The sequence below is a fragment of the Fukomys damarensis genome, unplaced genomic scaffold, assembly GCF_012274545.1.
Source record: "Fukomys damarensis isolate Sample0158 unplaced genomic scaffold, DMR_v1.0_HiC HiC_scaffold_19, whole genome shotgun sequence".
NCBI lineage: Eukaryota > Metazoa > Chordata > Mammalia > Rodentia > Bathyergidae > Fukomys > Fukomys damarensis.
The window spans coordinates 31,277,706-31,303,131 of record NW_022900931.1 but is presented as its reverse complement, the minus strand read 5'-3'; the positions used below and the strand labels follow the sequence as shown (position 1 = coordinate 31,303,131).

Here is a 25,426-nt window from a genome sequence, read left to right as displayed (position 1 = left end):
CACCCGCCTTCCGGCCTGGGCTGCCCTTCCGTAACACCAACACCGGGCCACACCAACACCGGGCCACAACACCGGGCCGGAGGCTGAAAGGACTAAATGACCCATCTCCGGGCTCCTTAGGCTCCTCTTGCTTCACAGAGGAGCGCGGCTTGTGGGCTTAAATCCCCAGCCCCTTCCTTCGCTTTTCTTTTCCCTCCCTTCTTTGCTTTCTCTTTCCGTCTCTTCCACCCCATCCCTCTCTTCTTTTGCTCTTTCACACTGGGGGTTGAACCGAGGCCTTCCACGTGCTAAGCATGTGCTCTACCACTGCACTACACCCAGCCCTTTTGAATGTTTTACGGTAAAATTAATTCGACCGGAGCCACAGTGTTGGGGGAGGCCACACTGGCACGGGCTGGTTGTTGGGGTTCTATCGTCCAGACAGCGGAGATGCTGCCAGGCTGGGCCTTGTTCCACAGCTGAGGGCGGCAGGCAGGAAGGGGCCTGTGTGGGGGTAGCCCGTGCTCCTCCTTCTGACCGAGCTGCTGTGCCGGGTGAGCGCCTGCCACCTCAGGAGAGCCACTTCCTTGGCTGCAGATCATTCCAGAGACTCTGGAAGCTGCTGGCCCAGTCAGGCGCTGGCTGCACTCCCGGGTTGCCCGAAGTGGCCTGCGGCACCAGCAGGGGGTCCCCTCACCCTAGGAGGGAAGCAAGAGGGTGAGCAGGCAGCGGCGGAGCTGGTCAGCAGGGATGGGAGGCTGGGCCTGCACCCCGGGGATGGAGGTGGAGTGCCCCGTCCCGCCGCAAGGCTGGTCCCTGTGAGGCCCTCTCCACGTGGCCTGGTGCATGGCCAAAGGGTACACCCAGGAGCCTCCCTGCATGGCTCCTCCGTCCGTCCTGTCCTTGCCGTTTCTCCTGGGCTCCCCACACCCTCTCCTGGCTTCCTCCTGCTTCCGGTCACTCCTCCCTCCGCTGACCCTGCAGCCAGCCAGGTCACCTTACACAGTCACTGTTCCCCACCTCATCCCTTCCTCCTCTTCTGTGTAGACACCCGTGCATCACGGTCCCCCAGGGCCTTCCCCTGAGCTGCACCTGTCGTTTCATCAACCCTGCCATGCAGGACCCCTCAGGCCCGGTGTGTCCGAGTCCCCACAGCTGCTGGTCTGTCCTGGGAGTGGCGGACTGCTTTGGTTGGATTCCCTCGGCTCCTGGCCCCTGACTCATGTCTTCCTCACACTGCACACCCACCCTCCATAAAGCCTGCAGGTCCCATCTCCAGAATACCCAGAGCCTGCCCAGGTTCCCAGCCTAGCCAGCTCACCCCTGCCCGGCCTCCACTTCAGTCGGGTCCCCAGGGCTTTTCACCTCTGCTCCCAGGAGTCCTCACGTGACTCAGTGGTGACCCCTCCTGGCTGCGTGCCCGCGACAGCTGCCAGGCTGTACCCAAGTGTCCCAGTCGGTTGGAGACGGTGCCAGGCTGGGATTCTGAGCAAGAAGGGAGGCTCCCCTCTAGGACCCTGGGGAGGCCGGGAGGCCTGAGTGGCACAGACTGAGGCCTCCAGCGGCTGCCTGTTGGCCCTGCTATGCTGGCCAGGCCTGGGGTGGGCGGCCTGGGGGGACTGAAGGTCACTGCTTCCCTGCAGGGGTGTCGCAGGCCTCGTCCTTCCTTTGCCCTCTCTGATGCTTGCTCCGAAGTCATTTCCCTGGCGCAGTCGCTCTTTCTCTAACACAGAAGTGTGATCTTAGTTCTGGGCCGAAGCCCGCTGTTTCCTCTGGCCGGAGGCCTTCCCCGCTCCCCAGCCCTGCCCCCTCTCCTCGCCACCTCTCTCCAAGGCTCTCCCGACCCACAGCCACTGCCCCGCACGGCCTCCCAGGGCTCCTGTCCCTCTCGCCTGTCCTGCCCTCCCTGCCTTCCGCACTCACCGTGCCTGCTGGTGTCCGCGTGCTCCGGTGCCTGGGCTGGCAGCTCGGTTTGTCGATTAGGGTAAGAGCAGCGGTCAGCACAGGCCAGGTGCCCCCCTCCGCATAGAGGTGTGGGTAGCAGGCGCCCTGCGCCTATGCATTTGCATGCTTCTCTCCCGTGGCTGGCTTAATATTGCAGAAGGGACGCTTGTCACTGCCCAGGCCATGCTGCAAAAGGGGGGTTGCCACATAAGAGCCCGTCCCAGGGGGCTGTGGAGAGAGGGGCAGTGAGGTCGGGAAAGCCCTGCCCACTGTCCCCTCGGGGCACCCTCATGGAAGCGGGTTCTCTGACCAAAGTCAAGGCGTTGCTGACCCAAGACCCAGACAACACCTCGACTGCTTCCTCCTGCACTGGGTCCTCCCAGCAGAACTGCACCTGAGTCCCTGACCGCCCCAGAACTCTGTGCCAGACATGTGTTGTGGCTGAGCACTGCTGCATTTTGGGGAACTTGGCAGACAGCAGTAGAAAAGAACACAGTAGGCAGTACTGTCATTCACTGAATTTTAGCCCACAAACCAGACATCGAGCAGGTAGGAGGCAGTTTCACGGTGCAGAGGGGCCCTGGACCACCCCACTGGGAGGTGCAGGTACACATCTCCTCTGTCTCCAGGGTGACAGGACACTGTGGAGGAGGAGGAGGAGGAGGAGCCGATCTTTGTTAATTTGATCAGGAAGGCGAGGAGGCTCCACTGCAGAGGCCAGAGGCTGGGTCCATAGGGACATAGGACTTCCAGGGCAGCCTAGAAACAAACCCTCACCCTGGGGTTGGAATGCCCAGCTGCCTGTCCCCTCACAGTGACATCAGGCAGAAAGGATTCAAAGACTGCGCCCCCATCAGCCAGTGCCTCTGCCTGTGTAGGAGGAAGCCAGGACAGCACTCACCTCCACTTGGACGGGTTTTTTTCTGTGAGTTTGTTGCTATATTTACTTGCAGTAACCAAGGATCTGAAACTTCGGTGATGCAATCTTTCCTGTTGTGCCTCTTATTTTTAAATATGAGCTTGTATGGCAAAGCGATTAAGTCATTTTTGTGTCAGCTTCTGATTTACTTCTCTGACCACGACGGTTGCCAGTCACTTGATTAGACTTAGAAGTGACCCGCCTGAATCGTGGTTTAAACAAAACAGTCTCTAGTGTCTCTTCTTCGTGCTTTACCAGCTCTGGACGAGCAGCAAAGCGAAGCTGAATGCAGCAGGAGAAACGTAACCTCGCCCTCGTCTGAGCTCAGCTGGAGGCCCCCAGAGAAGGGAATTTTCATTGCAGTGACACTCGTCCTACTAAATGACTGCCCCGTGATTTATGGGGTGTTTCTGCCCCCTCCCCGGTGTAGCCAGCAGGGGGTTGGAGCAGGGCTATTCCTGTCCCCTCTATACCCTGGCTTCTGCCTCACCGTGAAAGATTTGATGTCCACTCTTGGAATAGCGATCAGTTCATTCAAATCCGAGTGTCTGAAGGAACTGAGTGCAAACAGTGGGGCTCTGGCAGCTGGTGTTGGAAAGTCAGGGGGAAAGCAGCACCCACGGGGCAGAGAGGCAGGAGACCCCTCTTGCCGGCCAACTCTCCATCTTGGGCAAGAATGAAGGGCAGGGCCATCGGAGGAGACGGGAGGAGACAGAGGTGCAGCCACCGTCGGCCAGACGTGCCTGGCCCTTCTAACTGACAAAGAGAAAAGCCAAACCCGGCTGCTCAACTTTTCTCCATGTTAGTCTTTCAGCTCTATCTTTTAAGCACTAAGAAGCAACCAAAGAAAGCAGGGGATGAGAGGGAAGCAGGGCAGTGAAGAAAATTTGGGATACAAGCTTTTAGTTTTGGGACAAAACTTTTAATATCATACGCTTTAGTGTTTTTATATGTACATTGGCTAATCTATAAAAGCAGTCATTATATTGCATTCCTAAAATGTACCAGTAAACTTAATGAATTAAAAAATAAATATTTCTTCCCCTTAACCTCTGTTGTATCTAACATTCATTCTTCTATTTTAGGAAGCACAAACTTGGCGTATCAGACATTTAACAGGTTGAGAATCATTATATCCCCCTTATATTTAGACTTTGATAACATTTCCTATGTCATTATGAACTAGCTTATGTCCCTCTTAAAATGCGTATGCTGAAGCCATAAGCCTCGTTGTACATATGTGGAGGTAAAGTCAGTGGGGCAGTTTCAGTTAGACGTGGTCGTGAGGGTGGGGCTCTGGTGATGGGATTAGTGGCCTTGCGGGAGGAGTAAGAGGGAGAGATTCTCTCCTTCCCACCATGTGAGGAGACAGTAAGAGGGGACTCGCTCCGACCACAGGAGACCTCTCTCACCAGGCGCCAAACCGGCCCCGCCACGGGATTGGACTTTTATCCAGGAGCTATTGTTTCATCTGCTCAGTTGTTGCTATTTTGTTATTGAAACCCTAGTAAACTAATGGTTAAGACAGATTTGATTAAGATTAAATTTGATTGACAGGGATCATAGTTTTTTTTCTGATGATAAAAGTGGTATCTTGGCTTTTTGAAAAATAGTAGAATTTTTCCATTGTGTTCTTATGGTGAAGCAAAACACCTTATATTTCTCTTGTGGCTTTGTTTGGTTCAGTAGAATCCTGAATCATCCCTATGGTAATAACACATTCATTCTATAAATAAGCCGCAAAGCAATAAGATAGGAAATAAGCAATACAAGCTCACAAAAATTGCTTTTACTCATTTCTGAATCTGGAGCATCTAAAATAAGGCAGAGTGAATTATACTAAAATGCTGTGTGTCAGATGGGTGAGTGGAATGAAAGAATGAAAGCCCCATGTGGGTAATGGGAAGGCCATGGGCTTGCGAACAAGAAATGCTTGAGTTAAGTTCTGGATTTTCCATGGAACTAGTCACTGCCTGACCACGGGCAGAGTAATTAATTTGTTAGACTCAGTTTCCTTCTCAAAAATGGGGATCACAACGCTAACATGACAAGGTTGTTGTGAAGGTTCAAGACAGTAAAATATAAAGCACTTAGGCAGTGCATACCAGATCTTCAGTCCCATTAGGTCACGTCTTTCGAGGGAAGAAGTACTGAGGGTGGTGGGAAAATGTCCATGAAGGAGTAGGGCTCCGTGAGGATTCTGTAGAAGTAAAGAGGAATGGTAAAATAGAAAGGGATTGTACTAGTTCCTACTCCTGGGACACGATCCCTGACAAAAGTGACAGGAGGACAGGTTTATATGGGTCCTGGCTTCTAAGGGGCTCAGTCCATGCTTGGCTGGCTCTGCAGCAGAAACATCATGGTAGAAGAATGTGGCACAGCAAAGACATTTGGTCCATGGCAGCCAGGAAGAAAAGGGGAACAGGGCCAGAGAGGAAGCGGGAAGGACCAGACACAGACCTGAGTCTATTCCTCTGTGCTGGCTTGGACACAATCAATCGAGCCGACTCTCCATCTCAACCATCACAGAAGTCTCCTCTGTAGTATTAAGGGAGACAGAGAGGTACAAAGTAATACAGTGCGGTATAATACCAATATTAGTCGCTTTAAAAAGGACACACGCAGAGACACGCCGATTTTCCTAATTGCACGATGTACGATAGGCGAGAACAGAACGCTGCCTAGAGGTGAGAGAGGTCAGAATGGAGGGTGATCGGAGACCTCTGGTTTTATTCTCTCCACCACATCATTTATATCTGTTTCAATGACCGTGCCTGCGTTCGTAACATAATTTGAAAGAGTGACTTATGAAAGGAAGAGGTGGTGGTAAACTAGGCGCCAGTGGAGAAGATACATTCGGCCTCTACCACCACATAAGTCAGCATCCTTCATCAGCAAGAAGCTACCAGTCAGTGTAAGTCAGCTGTTCCGGTTCTCGCTCCTCTCCATTTCCTCCTAACATCAGTTGAGAGGAATTTCCCAAATTCCTGTCTTCTGGACTTGTAGTTTCGGTATAAATCGTAGGTCCTGAGATACCCCACTGGATTCCAACTGGCAGTTCACATAACTCGTCTACACAGCGTAAGAGTGCTGTGCGGCTTGAGTAGCGAACACGTGGCCTGCTGCCCTCTCCCTGGGCGGCCATTTATTCACGGATGGGAAGGAAGAGCACAGGGTCCTTTTCACGAGGGCCACAGGCAGGGCGCAGAGTGTGTGGAGTCCTTGCCATCGAGGGACTTTCTGCAATTTCCCAGCCATTCACAGCTCTTCCTTCAGAAGCCCCGAGTGGCTTTCTCTTTATCTGAGATCTCAACAGCATTAGCACAGTCAGCCTTTTAGCTTGCGGGAGCTTTGGGTAAAGCCACGCAGCCACTCACCCCTGGCCAGGAGGGCACGGGCATCGCCAAGGGCTGGAACTCAGACCCCGTGCTGGTAGAAGCCTCCTGTGGCCCTGTCCTGGGCTGCCTTGCTATGCCGGGAGGGGCCGGTGTCACATTCTGCTGTCGACACCTGGTGTCTCTACAACCGTTAGTGCGTCTGGGTCTCTGCTTTCCACCTGCGCACTACATGGGACGTTCACAGTCCCAGTCAACAACCTGTGCTACCTTGCAGAGTCGAGATGGGCCCGGGCAGAGCTGCCCCTGGCAGGGAGGGACGACGCTGACACTCTCCAGCCTGTCAGTTTTGAGCCAAGAATGCAGTGTGACTGAAAAGCTATTTTTGGAATAGATACACCTCTGGGGCTCTGGGGGCATGCAGAGGGCAAAGAGCTTATTTGATTGGAATGTCAATCTATTTCTTTTTCAACGCCGCTTGGCGTTCCTCTGAGCTACCTTCCTCCCTGAATGTGGAGCTGTGGTGATTTGTGTCACCAGGGCTCCGCTCTGGACCCGGCTCCCTGCCAGGCTGAGCTCGCTGGGTTTGGCAGGGGGGCAGCCATCCTGGGTGCAGCCTGGTCCCGCTGAGAAACGGCCCTGCCGTGCAGTGCCGTAGGTCAGCAGCTGCATGTCTACCTGCCACATTTGAAGACAGAGTCTCTGAAAATGAAACGAAAGACTTGAGATAGGACTCGGAAGAGAAAGGGCGGGCTCGGCAGCGCTGGGCAGGAGAGGCCCTTTCCCTCCCCGTCAGCCTGTTCACCTCGGTCGGCTGTGCCCGTTGCCTTCCAGGGCCGGCTTTCTGTCCAACATTTGCAGTTAACTTTAAAGAACTCATGTACCTTTTAAAGACATGGAGTATAGCATCGCAATCTATTACGCGTATGTAATGTGTAATGACCGAGTCGGGGCAATTAGTATTTCAATCACTGGTAAGTGCGAATCATGACCATGAGATGCCACCTCTCCCCAGTCAGAGTAGCTCTTCTGACACCAAACAAGCCCCAAAACAACGCAGGCTGATGAGGAGGACAGAGGCCTCTGACACACTGCGCGTGGGAATGTGTGTTGGTGTAAGCTACCATGGAGTGTGGCCCGGACGATTCCCAGTAACCTACAAGTGCAGCTACTGTACGACCCTCAGCCCCAGCCCCGTGTATCTTCACAGGAAGCGGAATCAGTAACTGAAGACATGTCTACGAGCTGCCCTTCATGTGGCAGTATCCACAGCAGCAAAGGTGAGGGATCCGTGCAGACGTCTACTGCTGGGTGAACGGGAAAAGAAAGGGTGTACGTGCTCAGCGGAACATTATTCAGTCACAAAAGCCTCAAATCCCATCTTCTGTGGCAACATGGATGGAACTGAGGACATCGTGTTGAGTGAAAAATAAGGCGCGATTGAAGAAGTATGGTGAATGTTCAAGTTAAAAGTCCCGAGCACCATGACTTCCCCTCCGAATCCTCCCCTCGCTCTGCACACACATCCCATCACTTTTGCCTCTTTCTGAAGCAGCTCTGGAAGCCTTCCTGGGCGAGGGTCTTTAGCGGCCTCGCCGTGGCTGTTTCTAGGGCCTGAATCCATGCAAAACCTCTACCTCCCATGGCCTTTTTAACTTGAGAGAAGAGCCAGGAGCCATGTGGTGCCACACCTGGTGAGTCAGGTGGACGTGGCGGCACCACAGAGTTTTTATTAGGCCCAAACAGTGTGGCATCGCCACAGCGTCCCTAATGGGAGGGCAGCTGCATTCACTGCATTTTTGAGCACAGCTGGCAAAGACACTCTGGAAAGCAGACTCGAGAGCTGCTTCGGGAGTGGCAGGAAAGATGAGCTAAGTGTACCCAAAGCAAGGGGGGAGGGGCAATGTGGCTCTTGCTGTAACATCTTTTTGATTTAAACATTAACCACATATTCTGGTCACACCTTGTAACCCAGGTACAGAAAGACAAACGTTGAATTTTCTCACTCATCTGTGGGAGCTTCACATCTTTTCAAAAGACAGGCTGGCTTGGCCCTCAAACTTCCTTACTCTTTCCCGCTCTTCTCTCAGTACATGTGTAAAGTAGCTGCCAGCACTGACAAGTGTTTTTCTCTAAAAGCAAGGGGCAGGATCGCAGTTAGGCCTCACCCCCACCCACTATTGTTTCTTCCATTAAGATTCAGGGAACCCTGGCCTTGGAGAGGCTAAGAACTTCGCTCAGGTTCACAGGGGTGAAAGAAGCTCTGCTGCTCTGGGGATCTCAGCATCTCCAGAACCGCAGTGGGCGCCCCCTGCTCTCGAGTCACTCGTGCAAGGAGAAGCTGTCTGATACCCAAAGCGTGATCAGAACCAAGGACACTCTGGGTCTGGCCCACACTTGCCTCGGCGTGCTGGCCGCGGTGATGATAAGGCCGTTGTAATCACAGCAGACTGTAACTGAGTGCTCATTTTATACTAGGCGCTGGTTCAGCTCTGGGCAGAGATTATCCTGCATTTATTTCCACGGCAGCTCTGGGAGGTGGGTGTTAATTCCAGCCTCATTTTGAAGATCAGGACCCCGGAGCACAGCCCCTTTCCAAAGATCAAGGCACAACCTGGCCCTCCTTTTCCTCGTCCCTCGGGAAGAGGTTTCCCTCGATGATTTGTCAAATGTCTTAGTTCTTTGGAATATATGAGTTGCTGTCCTTTGGTTCCTCATATTGCATTGCATTTACTTCCCTTTATATTGTTGAGGCCTTTTTTCTTTTTTGGTGGTGCTGGGGGTTGAACCTGGGGCCTGGCAGAGGTTAGGCAAACACCCTACTGGCCTTGTTTGTTTGTGCGGAATGTGGCTTTGGGCAGATACCCAAGTGTGATGCCAGCGCCACACTCTTGTACTTTGAGCATCTGGAACTGTGGGCTAAATGGAACTCTGTTCTTTATAAATCACTCAGTTTCATGTATCCCGTTACGCAACAGAAAAACTAAGACAAACCCCTAACTAAAGCATAATGAGGGACGAGACTGTAGCATGCGCCCTCTGCTGTGAATTTCTGTCTCCAGGCCCCATCTGTTAGCTTTCGTCAGTCCCGGGGCCATTTCCACAGTAGCAGGCATACCTGGCTGTCTTGGGGCGTTGTATTTTTCCTGTTATGCTTCACTAGTGCACTGCTAGTGAAAGCCACGTGCACACTCCTGTGTCTGACACACCGTGGGCAGATATCAAATCAATGAACGCGGGCTGCATCTCTTAAGGATCACAACATCGGGGCTGGGCTCCCCGGCTGGGCTCCGTGCGGTGTAGATGGTGTCTGCAAGCACGTTGTCCTGTGGTTCCCACGCACTGCTGCCCTCTTCCCAGGCTGTGGGCGGGGCCTGTGAACACCTGGCCAGGACAGGAGGGAAAGGCCTGGGAAGAACGGCGAGTCAGCCCTGGGGACAAGGGCTGCGGGGAGGGACGCGCTGGCACTGAGACAGGGCTGCCCTTCTCTGTGCTCCTGGGCCCACCCTGAAGCCCCTGGTGAGCGGAGCTTCCCAGTGATCACTTTCCAAATCAGCTGCCTCAAATGCACTTGGTGGGGTAATTTGTTTGCTTTATTCATTAATTGCTGCCTTTTACGGGAATATCAAGTCCGTGAGAGCAGGGACCTCCGTCACTCTTCGTCACTCAGCTATGGAAGGGATAAATGAACAAAGGAGTGAATCCTGTGGCAGGTAAGACAGAGCATCGCTGGGGGAGGGACCCATGGGCCAGAGGGCTGGAGAACAACACGGATGCCACTAGGAAAATGTCCTGCACCTAGAGAGCCCAAAGGACGTCTCGGCCAAGAACAGTCCACAGTGCAGCAGAAAATCCACGCCTGACACTCCAGGCCCACGCCACGGCAGTTGTGCCGGGGGCTGGCATGGCTGGAGAGAGCGTTCTTCCTGCGTTTGCACACCTGCGATGCTGGCCTGGGCAGCTATTGCAGGAACCTCCCGGAACTGTCCTGTACCACAGCGTTTCAGCTGAAGATAGAAGATCTAACCTTGTCCATCCGAGGGTGACAGCGTCAAACGCAGACCAAGCCTGACATCAGTAAGATCCCTGGAATTCAGGACAAGCCCATCTTTTGAGCTATTCTGTCAAAAAGGAAGAAACTCCCCTTAGAACTCTAGTTACTAGAACGAAAGCTAATTATCAACAAGTACATCTTTTACTACATGGTCCGGTCTCCCACTTAGAAAGAAAACATCTATGAAATTAAATTTCCTCTGGAAAATATTTTGAAAAATAGAAAGGAAATGACTTTTCAAGGCTAAATCTTGAAAAGTTATACAAACACATACATCATGAAACTATGCATGTATATATATGCATAATATATGTAATATATAAACTAAATAAACACATTTATTATCTAGGTACATAGGTACAGAAACACAAGTGTGCCTATACCCACACCCGTGCATTTCCATCCACACTGCCCTGCAGTCATCCCTCGGTATCTGACGAAGTCTGGCTCCAGGATTCCCACCCCCACTGTGGGACACCCAAATCCGCAGACGTGCAAGCTCCCCGTAGAACGCTATAGTATCTGCGTGTAACCTGCAGTACTTACACCATCGCAGACACTGCAATGCCGTGGAGGTGGCTGTCAGTCATCCTGCGAGGTCACTGTAAGGAACAGTGACAAGACACAGTGGCCCCACATGTTCAGTGCAAGTGGGATTTGCTTTTCCAGATATTTTCAGTTTGAGAGTGATTCAATCTGTGGCTGGAAGAGCTGTGCGCGTTCCAGTGCTTCCCAGTTCCAACAGAAGCAAGTTCAGGTGGAAAGGCCGCGGGAAATATCCCCAACTATCCCCTGAATGCTCTCCTACCTGAGTGGGAGGCGGTGCCAGCAGGCATGGCTCCACCCACACCGGAAGCAGTGGGTCTTTCCCCACCCCCAGCCGAGATGGAGCCTGCGTTGGACAAGGTTGTGGAGCAGACTTCAGGACACAGGAATCCGAACCTCGACCCTCTTTGTTGGGAAATTCCGCCTTCACGTTTCTGCCAACTCAAAGCCCTTGCTGTGAGCATACAGATGAGAGACACCTGCGCTCTACCCATCTTCTAGGCTGACCCCACTGCACCCCTTTTGCAGCCTGGCCACTGAAGAGCACTTGGCGTGTTCTGACTGTGCACAGACATGCACAGGACCCTGGGAACATGGCCTGGCTCCTCCTGCTAGCCCGTGCACAGGGATGGATGTACAAACCTGGGGTTACCGTAGAGTGAGCATGGTCAGCCTAGGAAAGAGGCAGCCCGAGGAGAGCGGGAGGAGGGACCCTTCTTTTGCAGTTTGTAAACAAAGCTGGCTTTCCTTTGTACTACTCTGGTATTCCTACATCTCTCCATTGCATTTTTACTGTTTTCCTTCATCCTTGGGGCAGGGAAGGTGCCTCCTAACAGGCTGCAGTGATGGGGTTGTTCCGTTTTGCAATAAACAGGTTCAGAGCTTCCTGGCTATGGTGTCCAGGGAGCGAGTGGCTTGCAGGAGGGGAGGTGGAAGGGAATCAGATCTAATATATGCACACACCAACTCCGCACAATGAGTGCATTCATTTTGTACTGCAAAGATACTGACAAAACAATTTTTTTTTTTTTAAAAAAAAGCATGTAACAGACCCATGCAGGTCAAAATCAACCCTGCGTCTTCACTGTGACCACCCATCCGGCCACATTCACAGCCTCCCTCTAGGACAACCAGGCTCAGCCTTCTGGGACTTCAGGTACGTGGTCAGGGTGAGGCCTTGGGGAGACACCTGCAAGATTCCTCTCCTTCTGAGTCTCACTTTATTCAGGAAACAAGTTCTCCCTGCCTGGAAAGGGCTCATAGCATTTGGCACAGCCAAAGGCAGTGTCCAGAGGGTCCTGCGACCCCCTCTCTGAGGAGCTGTGCCGCAGTCCTCTCCGCCTCCTTCCACTCTCCCGGCCTTGCACCAGACATGCTGCCTAGTGACCAGGCTGCTGCTCTGTTGCACCAGAGAGTAACAAGGACCTCACATTAATTAAAACATTCACCTGCATCTCGTTTTTCCTGAGTCTCCACAGGTGCGTACGAAGTATAACGCCACCCTACAGGGTGCCTAAGCCTCTGAGTTAATCTTACAGACTCTTTGATCAGATCCTGGGTGTTTTAATTCTCACCCAGCATTTTCATACACAAGTCTCAATGTTGTTAGGCTTTCTGGGCGCCGCATCTGGCCGCCTGCGATGGGGCTAGTTGCTATGCAGCGAGGACCCTAGGATCCCTCTTCCAGCGGCAGTGAAGGATTTAGCGGTGGCTTTTCTCAGAAGGAGCTCAAACTCTGACTCTCAAACCCTGAGAGCTTCTGAAGATTGAGGTAATCCGCAGCTCGACACAATAGCAGATAATTAAATTCTTTTATAGCCACTCCAAGAACATTCTGTGCTTTTGCATTATTAATATAAAGAAACTTTTTCTAACCTGACAAACTAAACCTTATTTCCCGGTGTTGAAGGCAATTACACTTGTTGAGGATCTAAGTTCCTTATGATCAAATTAAGTTTATCTTAACATTCTTTAGTGGCAAAGATCATGAAATAAATCAGCTGGGCCTATAGCTTGGAATCGGTCTTGGAGTTTGAAAGCTTTCCTGGCTTTCCTTTAAAAATAATTAAGCAAGATCCAGGGATTTGGGTCAGTGATGCTGCCATCTATATGGCAAGTGCAAGGTCCTGAGTTCAATCCCTGGTACCCAAAATAATAATACTTAATGTATTTCTGCATGGGCACAGGGTTTGGGTGCTGTAGACTCAGAGGGGTATGTGTACCCCAGTACTTCTGGACTATCTAAATTACTTAGGGCAGAATGGATTTCTGATTTCTCTTGGTGACTTTTGACATAGCTTCGAACTTTTTTAAGTGCATGGACCCCCCTCTAAAAGTAAGGATTAAAAGCTTGAACAAACCGCATACCTTAAAGTTCTCCTCTGAGTAGTCTTTGATGGTAAAATTCACGCATAAACATGGATTCTAGGATGCTCTGTGATAATTCCGCTGCTCTCCACAGTCCCTGGGCTGTGATGGGGAGGTGGAGTGGGAGGTTAGGAAGCCAGGTACTGTGGGAAGCCAGCCATGGCCCATTGGCTTTTTGAAAGATAACATTTGTTCCTCTTTAAGGACTGCACGTGTTAAACTTGTTTCTGACCCTGCACGAGAGAAACTCGGATAGCCAAAGATCTGTAGGAGTCAGGTACTTCCTGTTAAAAATCTGACGTTAGCTGTAGGAGTCAGGTGTTTCCCGTTGATATGCCTTTAAAAGGCTGATGCCTGCCTGCAATAAACGTCGCCTTGATCAGACTCTTGTCTTGGCGTCCTTCCTTTCTCTCTGCCCCATCTCCACCCCGCTGCTCTTTCAGGTTTGAGGCACTGCGGGACAGTGCTCTGCGTCGCCGGTTCGCAACAAGGTACTAGTAGTCTAACTAATTCTTGGTTGGTCAAAGGGAAGGATTTTGAAGGAAGCAGAGGCTTGTCCTTGTCTCCTGAGAGATATGTGCTCTCTGGGAGCGGATGAGCAAGACCCTCTGTAAGCCTTCTTCCCATGGCTGAGGCCCCCCTCCCTCTTCCAGAGCCCCTGGGCGCCCCGCTGCTGGAGCCTGTGGGCGGTGGCATTGTTGGTGGGATGTGTGTGATACACAGAAGTGATTCATGTCCGGCGTGGGCGGCCCCAGAGGCCCTTTCTGAAGATCTGCGATTGTTCAGGGCTTCCTAATGAGCCGGCACAGGGCTCTCCAGAGGCCGATCAGGGGTTTACTCTTTCAGTCTCTGCAAGCCAAGTCATTCTGAAGGTGAAGCTGAGGTTAGGTTGCTCTGGCTCACTTCTCAGCAACAGGGGAACTGATGGGTTTCTCAAATGGAGACCTCCCCATGGCCTTTTGGATGGCTTTTTGTAGTCCTTGGAGCCAAAGCTACAAAGGGAAGTGGTAGCCGCATCCAGCAAGAGGAAGGATCATTGGCCGAGCGGGGGAGGGGGTGCCCCCAGCGTCCTCTCATTCTCTGACCGCTCCATCTGGACCCTCTGGACTGCTCCCTCTTCCTGCTGCAGTCCTCCCTCTGTGGTCAGGCCCACCTACGTGGAGCGGGACCCATGGAGAGGGCTGAGTGAAGAGTGTCTGGGAACCTTCTCCACGGTTAAGTCCATTCCCAGGGCACAGGAAGCAGTGGGGACCTGTGCCGGATGTGGGGGCCAGGCCTGTCCCGAGGGCCCAAAGGTGCGGCTGCCAAACAAGAGCCGGGCTTCCACAAAGCCTGACGAGCAATGGGCCCTGCCTTCCCGCTCTCGCTCCGGCCCGCGAGGCGGCGTCCCCAGAACCCCCACTCCGTGACGCAGGCCTTCCCGTCACTTACCCCAGCTTCCTGTTTTGAAGAACCAACATAATGAATCCTCTATTCTTCTGTTTGACTAAGGAATATAATTCTGCTTTGCGGCTCCCAGAGTGGAAAGAAAATTCACGTGAGCAGGAACAGAAGATTTTTTTCAGGCCACAAGAGGCAGAACCTTCAAAAAAAAAAAAAAAAATCCAAAAAACTCCCACGTTTTTCAGGTTGGCTTTAAATACAGCTACAAGCAAGTGATCAGAAAGAAAGGCTTTACAATCAGGTGTGGACCCAGGTGAAAAGGGAGCCTCCTCTGTCTCGTGAGGCAGAGACCCCCGTGAAAATGAGCGTGATGAAGTTGAGCCTAAGAGCGAATTTCTCTGAGGCGCTGTCTTCTGTGAGTCAGGTGGGAGCCAGCTACTTCTAAAAAGGAAATCGAGGATTTGAGGGGAGGAAACAAACTGCCCTGGGCACGACCCCTCACTGCACCCTGTTACAGCGAAGGAGCCACAGATTGTGGGCTGGATGGAGCTGGAGAAAATCGATGATGGCAGGCACAGCATCCCCGCCAGTCCAGCCACCGTCCCAGTCCCACTGGTTTGCATACTTGTTCGTAATCTTAATGAGGCAGAAACTGGCTCCAAGGAGCACTCAGCAACATGTGTAGTAGGCATTAGAGCTGAGTTACTTAGAGAAGCACCGAGCGGCAGGATTCTGCTCCTGAATCTTTATCAAGCTACAGTTCCTGCGCATTGAGACACTTGGAGAAGCCACATGCACGTCACAGGAGATGCATGGGTCTCTCACTGTCCCTGGGGTTAGGGCGAGCTGAGCCCAGAGGCCCTGCTGTGGGCCCTGGCAGTGCGGCATCTCAGGGCTCCCGCAGCCTGTTCCCAGCTGGTCAGCAAGAAGATTGTCTGCGGCGGCCCACAAGGGGCGCCGTTCCAGCTGGAGCGCCCATGTCTTCTAGGCCTTGGTTATCAAGGCGCCCTGTCCGCAACTGCACAGAAATCCGAGCCAATCTTTCTTTTGTTTCCTATTTACCCAGCTCGTTTATGGTTTTCTCAGAAAATGGAATCTTCCTACTCTCCCTTTAGAAATTAACTCTCATCCCAGAATCGACAATTCTAGTATGCTGTGTGAGCTTAACGACTACTTTGTCAAGAATTCATCAATCTCGCCGTCCTTCCAAGATCTCGGTGATGGTCTGATGATGACATATCCGCCCCAGGAAGTGCCGAGACACTGTACACCTGCAGAAAAGCTGCACGGGTGACATGAATCAGTGACATAAACCCAAAGAACCCACCTCTCACCCCGGGCAGCTGGAACTGTGAGAAGCTTGTACAACAACCTCTTACACTGCAGCTAGGCTCTGCCGAGGTAGGCAGAGGAATGCACTAGCACATGACTATGTCTGGAATCACAAAATATGGGCTATTAATGAACTGCATTTGGCTTCACAACAGGAGGCTTCCTTCACTGTGTTCTACTGGAGGATGATTAGTAGAATTTCAAGAGTGTGATCTTGGATGGCAGTATTTATCTTTGCTGTGTTTTGGATAAGCATCTCCCCCTGGACCCCAGCCCAAGAGAGTATTGGGAGATGGTGGGACTTTTAAGAGGATGGCTTAGTAGGGGCTCTTAGGTCACTGAGGGAGTGTCCACAAAGAGGATTATAGGATGCAGAGAGGATCATGGGAGGCTCCTCTCTCCTATACTCTCTTTTTCATTCTCAGCTGTGACTTGAACAGGCTTCCTTGGCCATGTGTTTCTGCCATGGTGTGCTGCCTTACCACAGACCCCAAACAACAGGGTGAACTAACCATGGACCGAAACCCCACACTGTGAGCCAGCCTAAACCTTTCCTTTTTAAAGTTAATTGTTTCAGGCACTTTGTTGCAGTAATGGAAAGCCAACAAAAAACAATGTTGAATCATGGCTTTTGATAATAATGTTTTAAATGCATGTGCTATAATTATCATATCTCCTGCTCAGCCTCCAACTCATGGAAAAGTGGCAAACCACCATATTTTATGCAAGGACATGAGATATCATCTCTCATACTTTAAATATTCAGGCTAGATGAATAAAACACCCTTTTCCCCCTACTGTTGAGCGTAACTCCATGCTTACAAGCTACGCCTTTAACAAAACCTGCAAGTAACGGGTCTCCAGGACATGGAAGAGTTTAGGTTCTGCTTTTACACAATTCCCTTTTCTTCTCCTCCCTGATACAAAGTCAGAAATTGTTTATTTTCATTACTTGGGTGATATTCGTATCATTCCTGCTCATAGATTTATTTGGAGATAAAAATATCATTGAAGGTTACTTAGCATGGAACTTGAACAAAAAGTTAACTATGGGTAATGAAATAAAAAATATGATACCATGGCTCAAACAGTGATAATAGACACAAACTACTATGCTAGTGTTATACTTGTTCTATTTATCATGCCACTATTGTAATATTTATTTTCACTGTGCTGAGGATGAAGGAAATATTGACCCAATGTTGGTAAGACATGGCTTTATGTATTTACTTTTTTCCTTCCAGAGGATGAGATATTAAACTACTAAAGCAATTCAATTTAGTTAAAATTTTTTTCCAGTGAGGCATTCCCTTAAATCTATTTTTTAAAACTTTGAGACAGTTATTTCTCTTTGAGGTACAAAGTAGAGACTTAGCATCCTAATTAGAAATAAGAAAATTACTAAAAAAATCTCAGAAGAGAAAGGAAAATTATATATAGTTTTTCTAATCAAACAGCCTACACACACACACACACACACACACACACACACACACACATATAAAATAGAGGATGTGGTAAAAAATGAAGTGTTTTCACAAAATTGTAAACTACAGAGATGTTTTAGTCAAATTAATTCACTTTGTAGGAATTTGAGTCCCAGTGGCCAGCGAATTCAGGCTGCCCAACTCCCGGCCCAGGGCTTTTGTTGCTTCTTGGAAGACCTGGCTACTTGGGAAGTTAGCCGGCGACATAAAGAAGGAAAATATTCTGGTAGCTGTGCAACAAATTTCAGTTTTGGAAACTTGTATGTTGTATACGTAGTTTCGATTTTCTTTGCTCCGTCTTAGGGCTGATTGTATATTTGTGTTTCTCGTTCTTGTTCTCTTCTTTCCTCCTCTTCTTCTCCCTTCCCTCCTCCTCCTCCTCGATCTCTTCCTTCCTCCTCTTCTCTGCTCCCCTCCTTTTCTCCCTCCCCTGCTTATTTCCAGTAAGGGCGCTGAACCAGGGCTGTGAGCATCTCAGCAGCCCCTCTGCTGAGGACAGCAGGCTCATGTCCAGGGCTCTTCGTCACCCTCAGCACGAACCACTGGCCCGGAGTTGCACTGCCCGGCCATGCTGACCACCGCAGGATCTACTCCACTGAGCAGCAATGCTAACAGACAGTTTACCACCTGGCTGGGAACCAAACTCGTGAAAACAACTTCTCCAAAGCAGATCGTGGTGCATTGTGACAGAGGTAGGAACAAAATGAGAGGAGAAATTCTGAGAGGAAAGACCAGGTTTGGGTGATCAAAAAGGGCCTCAGAAGAGGTGGCCTTTGCGGTGGCCTTGGTGGATGTGTGGAGCTGGGGGAGAGGCACACGGATGCCACTGCTGTCCTTATAGACCCCCGAAGCTCCACTGCACCCTCTTGCGCAGTGGGGTAATAAGGGTTTGCTGATGGACTGATGCCTGTATAGGGTTACGGCCACTCCTCTCTGCCTCTAGCAGGAGGGCCACAGTGAGGTTCTGGAGGAGAGGCACCGACAGTACGCTCACAAAGATCTTCCCTGCACGCTTCACCTCTCCCGTGTGCTTAAATGCCTTGACCCACAGGGGTTTCTTCCCTCCTCTCTCAGACCTCACACATTCATGCTTGGCCGACTAATCTGTGGGTTAGAATGGTGGCTGTGTCCCATTTGCACTAGCAGAATATAAATCCAAGTCCTAGAGGTTGTAGCGAGATTCTCCCAAGCACCATTTCCTATCCCCCTGCTCTGTGGATGACTGCAGATCATGTGGGCATCGTAACAGGCCGGCTTTTCTGCCCTACACGACTGGCGTTGCCTCTCTTACATTCTGCCCTGGAAGAGCAGGCACCCTGGTATCACAGGGAGCATGCAGCCGCTGTCAACGCCAGAGTTCACAACCACAGGTGCAGGGTGTTCGGTCAAGCCCTGTCAGTTGGCAGTTGTGTCACAAGAAAAAAATCCTACAAGCAAAAGAGTACTTAGGCTTAAAAATCACTCGGCTGGGAAGTCAGGGCTCCACGGTAATGTTGCCCTGGCTCCACGCAGCAGCGAGGTGGGAACAGGGATCATCGGTTAGTGGGCGGGGACACTGTGGGGCCTCTGCCCTGGCATGGAGCTCAGAGGGGGCTCATGAAGCCAACAGCCGGGCGATCCCTGAGGGATGAAGTCCTGGTGACTGCCACGGCCGAATGGTCCTGAAGGACAGGGAGTGCTCCCTCCGAGGACCTCGGCTGCCAGCGATCTTTCGAAAGGCATCGACATTAGAAAGATTGTCAACAAAATCTTCCAATAGCTGCTTGCTGATTAACACTTCTAGTGGAAAATGCTTCTGTAAGTTGTGCCTGAAAGGTCGGGCTGGAAAAAGAAAGGCAAATCTGGAACGCATGGTGCCATTCTCTTCTCCATCAGTAGAGGGCGCTCCTCGAGGCTGTATCTCCCCTTAGGGAATGCAGTAGTTACCTGTGCTTGGTGACTCGCTTCCTGCAGTTTCTATCATGGTCCTAGTCCTTCTCTCAGTTTTTACACACACACGCACACACACGCACAGAGGTAGAGAGAGGTCAATGCACAGATTGCTGCTAACTTCAGGAGTGTGGACTGCTTGCTCGACGCCATGTACTGTAAAAGGCACGGGGGGGGGCAGAGTTCGTATAATTAGGGGCCACAAACGTGCTGATTACTTCTGCCAGAGAGGAGACACAGTCTTTGAAGGGAGATTTACGTAAACACTCAGTTCTCAGGGTACCTGCATCAGTCCATGTCTGCAGCATACCATGCTTAAACTCCTTGCGGGGAGTCGGTCCATGGGCAGAGGCCACCTGAGCTCATTTTCCTCCCTTTCGCCTTGTCTCTCTCCCCCTCCCTCGGCCTCTGGGTCCCCTTCCCATCTGGGAAAGAACTAGCTTCCTATTATCTAACTTACCTCGCTCTTTATTTACAGTCTGGGTTTCTCTATAAGAGAAGCCATGAATAGTGAAGCTTGTGTGCCTCATTCATTTCACTTACGTTTGTGGTAAATGATGATTACATTCATTGTGGGGAGTTGGTACCCGTACTTACCACATCTTCATTCTTTGTACTTCCCCTACTCTTAAGGAGCATTGCTTAACTTGGGAAGAATTTATGGGAGGCTCTTGACATTCATTTAAAATAAATGTGGAAGCAGCAGAAATATAGTTAATTTTCTGTGACGTGCTAGGCAGGAATGACTAGAACAGGCGGCAGGGACACCAAGCTGGGGCCCGCCGGCCGCGGTGGGTGGAAAGCGCCGGGCCCTCCTGTGGAGATGGCCAGAGAGAAGGCAGGTCCTGCCACAGCAGCCAGATCCTGAATCACGCTTCCTCCGCGCTCGGCACCCGTCTTCATGCAGGTGACAGCGTGCAAGCGGGTTGGCAGTGCTCAAAGCTCGCAGCTTCCCTGATAGATTTTATGATTATCACTGTCCTAGGCCGTCCTTCAGTACTGATCTAGAAAACAGACGAGCCCTCTTGGCCCAAGAATGAGTCAGCCACCTTGATTCCACAGCGCAACTGACTGTTCGAAGACACCCAGGGTCCCCCCAACGTCACCTCAGATCTCTGAGATGTGGAACATGAGGAAGACTAGAAAGGTAGAAGATGACAACTTCTGCACGTGTACAGTGGGTCGTCTGAGAGCAGTCGATAAAGTGTGAAAAAGCGGCTGATCTGTAGGTTCTTTTTTTGGTACTGGGGATCGAACTTGGGACCTTGCACTTGCGAGGCAGGCGGTGGCATCCCTGAGCTAAATCCCCGGCCCTGTAGGTTGTTAATAAAAAGTTACTATTACTTTGAGTATTGCGAACAGTGATTTGGTGGTTGCAGTACCAATCTCTCACTGCCTGAGGACTCCCAGGAGCTCAGACTCCCAGCTAGGGCTCCAGTGGAAAAATACCTCAGTTTCCCCAGGTGACTTTTCTCAAGAGGAGGCCTGAGGATATTCATAGTCAATGGCCCACATAACGCGTTTCTAACCCAAGGAAGTAAAAGAGCGACATGACTACTGGGGTGGAGGTCACAAGGTGGACTTTGGCGAAGTGAAAGGCAGGGCTTTGAGTCCGCTGCTTCAGCGTGGACAGTGTCATCACGGACACATGGACATCACCCTGTGCTGTGCACCAAGGTGTCCACGAGATACGGAAGCGTAAATCCGAGAGCAGCTGTTTGGCCATGAGGTTTGTGTTTGGTTCAGAGTGCTTCTGACTTCTCAGTGAGAAAGCCGACAGGCGTGGGGGACTCCCTGAGCGTGGGAAACCACAGGCTTTGGAGAGCCAGGGTCCTGGAAATACTTGCGTTTATTTTTTACCATACACCACTAAGTTCTAGTTTTAATTCCTTCACATTCTTACTTTACTACATTTTTCTTACTGCATTCAGTACCCATTACCCATAATGCACAAGGTCAGCAACAACAGCCAAGACTGTTGCTTGTACAGTTAATGGAAACCAAATGTCTCAGTAGCCTGAACCCCAAGCTCAGATGTCTTCCTTTTTCCCGCTGATTTAGGAATCTCTCTCCCTGAGCGAATCTTCTTCTCTACTCCCTCCACCCCAGGCCCCAGGTGCCCACAGTCTCGAGGTCTTTTCTCAAGCACACTTAAAGACTGCCGTCCCCTTCAAAGTGAACTTGCCTGCCTGGTTTCATTACTTGCCTGGCATTCTTCACAGATGGCCGCCTTGACCTCCTGAAATTCCTCCTGAAGATGAAGTGCCGAGCCCAGCAGTCCACAGGAGAGTTCATAGACAGTTCCATTACACACAGCAAGACCTCCAGAGGATCAGATGTTCACCCATGGGAAGATGTGGACCGGATGGGCAGATTCAGATGCAACTCATATTCTCATCGGCTTCGGTACTGGGGTCACGGAGGGTGAGGGACGGAGTTGCTCTGTGCTTACCAGGAGATCTCACGTTTGGGCTTTCGTTTTGTGGGATTTGTTGTTGTTTGTTTTTGCAAAACACATGAATGCAGTTGATCCCCTTGATGGAACTTTGGGAGCCTCAGAACCCCTCAGAGGATGTGCTCCTGACGTCATCTACGTGTCCCTCCTTGGTGACTGAGCCAGAACGGCTCTGTTCTCTCTTCCTGGCTCTTTGCCTTTTTACAAACCACTTTTAGGCTTTTCTAGTATTCAAAACATTATACGGCAGTCAGTAAGATGGAGGTCAGGAGTCAGCTCAGTAGTGAGGTCTATAGCCCGTGAGGGCTCTGAGGTAACCGCACTGGCACAAGGGGAAGCCAGCACTACAGCTGAGGCAAATTTATCCTCTTTGGGCATGAAAGGGGGCTAGCAAATGTATTGTTTTGAAATTGAACAGAGATTTTAAGTTTCAAAAATTTCCAAAAAATCTGCAGATTTGGTTGAAGATGTATTGTCTATCAATCGATTCAGATTTTTTCCTTGGTCCCATCTTTCTGTTGCCTGTCCTTTGGTTATTGTTGTTACTTACTCTCTGGTAGAAGGAGGATAGGTTCCCAGAGAGAAGGAAACAGAAAAAAAATTAACTCTATTTTCTTCCTATGTTGGAATCTGTTAGATTTTCATGGGAACAGGAGGCCAAGAGTCTGGGTAAAAGTTATTTGGGATATATACACTCAGGTGGAGTACACTGCAATAGTTAGGGTTTATATTAGAAAGATCTAGATTTAATTACATAATTGACAACAAATTTTTATGCCTCTGGGAAAATTTACTAAACTTCTTTTCTTTAATTTTCTCATTTATAAAAGGGGAATACTGTTAGTTTCACAGGTATGCTAGGGCACTCAGTTAAGTAAGTATGAGAAGTCCTCGGTTATGTTCCCAACATACAGGAACATTTATTTATTATTCATTATTACTATCATTATGTTCTTAGTGACTTTTCTCTAGCAATCTGGCATATGTGGCTTATTTTGCCTATTCAGCTGGTAAACCGTTGTGTCAGAGTTCCAGACACTGTCAGGATGTTTCTGAGAATTTAGTTGACAAGTCCTTCCTTCCGTCCACCGTATTGCTTTCTCTCTTCCAACAGTGCCTGCATGCCTCCGCTGGTGAGTGCCTATACATGGCTATGCTATTCAGGTAGCAGCATTTCCTGAGGGAGATGAAAGCAGTTTTCTTTCAAATGCAGAGGAGTTGAGCACACACAAAAAATGTGTTTGTTTATATCTGATCATGGAGCTGCAAGTCTCCAAACTCACTATTCATGGAAAGCCAGAAATTTGGGGAAGTTTGTCATTTGTTTTTAAGAGTTCATATGGCAGCATTCAGAAAAAAACATAAAAGAGAACATCTTGAAATTTTTCCTCCAAAATATTTCAGACCCACTAGCCTTATGTATGGCTTACTGCAGTTGCATTTTAAACATCAAGAATAATATAATGCTTTAAAAAATCGAATGTGGCCAATCCATCCAGCAGTCAGTGCGGTGCTCTTCTGTCCGGGAATGGCCTGGCCCCAGGGGGGTGGCCTGCCCTCGGCCTCACGAGAAGAAATAACTACAAGCCACAATGGGAGTGTGGCTAGCTTGGCTTTGGTCCCTCTCGGACTAGAAAGGTGCTATTCTCGAACACTCCCAATTTTGGTGTCAAAAGAGCTTTCTGAAAGTTTCAAGGGAGGAGTAGAAGACTTGAACTTCTCTTCCAAAGTGCACCAGAATCAGCTCAGCTTGAGTACTGGCTTTAGCTGAGTTAAAAGTGCCAGGCCAACAATAGTGACATCAACTCAGCAACTGCAGCGAAGTGACACCTGTGTGTGCCTTCCTGTTGCGTCCTCACGGTGCCTCTCAGAGTCACAAGAACACCAGCAAACATTGCTGAGTCCTTACCGCGTGCTAGAGTTCACACTGCCAGATCAGCACTGGCGACAGCCTCCTGAGGTAGTACTGTCCGATTTGATGATCTAAGTGAGGCGGGGAGGCTAAGTTAGTGGCCACACTGCAGAGACAGGGTTTGAACCGGGGCCTGCCTAGCCCCACTGGCTGTGCCTCTCAGCACTGAGGGAGGAGGCACCGGTGAGTGGGACCCCACCGCCCAGGCACATGGTCCTTAGGATAGTCAGGCCCCCGAGCCTGGATTTCTCAGTCCCTGGCTGGCACCTTCCTGTTATATTGGGCTAAAAGCACTCTATATTTTGGATTATTAAACTTTACGGAGCTCATAAAACCACCACAGTTAGCCTGGCCTGCAGCTGGGAGTCATTAGGACAGTAAGTGCCCGAGTCAGTGCACCTGTGCAGCAGGACGGGGTTGTTCAGATGTTTTACGGGGCAAAAATACTTTCTTTGATTCTGTTTGCTGTTTACTGTTTAAAATTCCTGAATGTAGAGAAGTTATGTGTTAAGTTGCCCACTTTTGCTTAGTGGAGATACAGTTTCTGTCTGGCAGGCTAAAAATCAACTCCAAAGTGCAGAGTTCATCTCCCCAGAAGACGTTAATCAGTTTGTGCTGTCAGGTTATGCTCACATTCCTTTTGTAAATTACCTGGAAATATGAATTTCTCCGAACTGGTCTGAAGGGAACGGTCTGGGTAAGGCCTCTGACATCTGATGAAGGGGCCACACAGTTACCTCTTTGAAACCTGTCCCTGAGCCCCATCCGTGCCTGTGGGCCCCAGAGTATGGACGGTTTAACCAACCTAGAAAACGCGGGCAGCAGAATCGGCCGCCCCGCCCTCATCGCCCTGGGTGACACAGTGCTGGGCACACTCAGTGCGCATTGAGAGCATATGTTTCCCGATCGCCTCTGTGCCCTCTGCCTTGAACACAAGGCTCAGCTGTGGGTCCTCGGGACAGGCTCTGAGCCGCTGCAGTGAGGGAGTTTCTTAGACCCCGGGACACCCCGGAGCCACGGCGAGGCCCTGGGTGCTGTCCTTCAGGGTCAGGCCTGAGGAGTCTGCCCTCGGAAGGGGCGCGTTGGGTTGGGTTCGCGGGCCTGGCTGCACGTTAGATATCACCGGGAATGAAAACACGAAACCCTTCAGGAGCTCGATTTAATCAAGTGTGCTGGCCTGGCGTCAGCATGCTTTGGAAAGTGTCCTGGGGATTGTCATGGGCCGCTGGCTAGCACTGTCCCTAAGGCAGCCCAGGGGACTCCCTGGCCGCTCCTCCTCTTCCTCCTCAAGCTTGGGTAACTTGAGCCGAGTTCAGAGGGCCTGGGCTGTTTTCCGGTGGAGCGCCAGCCCCGTTGGGTTGGTTGTCTTCGCGGTGGGCGCTGGAGGAGCTCCGGAGCCCAGGGAACGCCGGCTCCTCCCAGGTTCGCATCCTATGGGCCGTCTCTCTGCCGCCCGCGCTGGCCGCCCGCTCCGCGGTGCGACCCTTCCCCCTTCCTTCTCCCCTTCAAATTCCGAGTTCCTGGAGGCCACTGCAATGTCTCAGAGATGGAAGACCAGCTTTGACAGGCTGTCGGCAGGTTGGAAACTGCAGCTTGTAGCAGTGTCCCGGCCGCTCTCCCTTTTCTCAGGCTCTCTGCTGTCCGCCGGCGGGCAGGCTTCGGGCGGGCGAGGAGCGGGCAGGGGCCAAAGGGCAGCCTCGGGGCCTCGCAGCCCACCTCCCGGGCCTCTGCAGTTCTCCTCCTCGTCTCCTCCTCCACCTGCCAGCCCAGTCCTTCCTCCACCC

General features: G+C 50.9%; 2 long non-coding RNA genes across 8 annotated transcripts in view; one reads left to right on the top strand and one right to left on the bottom strand.

Moving 5' to 3' along the window:
• Positions 1-25,419, top strand: part of LOC104874771 — a 39,912-nt gene extending 14,493 nt beyond the window's left edge. Inside the window, exons 2-5 of one of the 6 annotated variants that reach the window (XR_004517940.1) lie at positions 11,818-11,933; positions 17,791-18,038; positions 20,338-20,422; positions 21,498-25,419. This is a non-coding gene — a long non-coding RNA (uncharacterized LOC104874771). Of the gene's footprint in view, positions 1-11,817; positions 11,934-13,598; positions 13,636-17,790; positions 18,039-20,260; positions 20,423-21,497 lie in introns of those variants that run through there. The other 5 variants (XR_783858.2, XR_004517939.1, XR_783859.2 and 2 more) reach the window with 5 other exon arrangements.
• LOC104874770 lies at positions 9,758-13,317 on the bottom strand. 2 transcript variants are annotated; one of them, XR_783856.2, is made up of 4 exons: positions 13,145-13,317; positions 11,040-11,211; positions 10,778-10,833; positions 9,758-10,298 (listed from the first exon to the last, which is right to left on the bottom strand). It is a non-coding gene; the product is annotated as an uncharacterized LOC104874770 (long non-coding RNA). The 2 variants fall into 2 exon arrangements; XR_783857.2 differs by lacking the exon at positions 11,040-11,211.
• Positions 25,420-25,426: the final 7 nt, after the last annotated feature.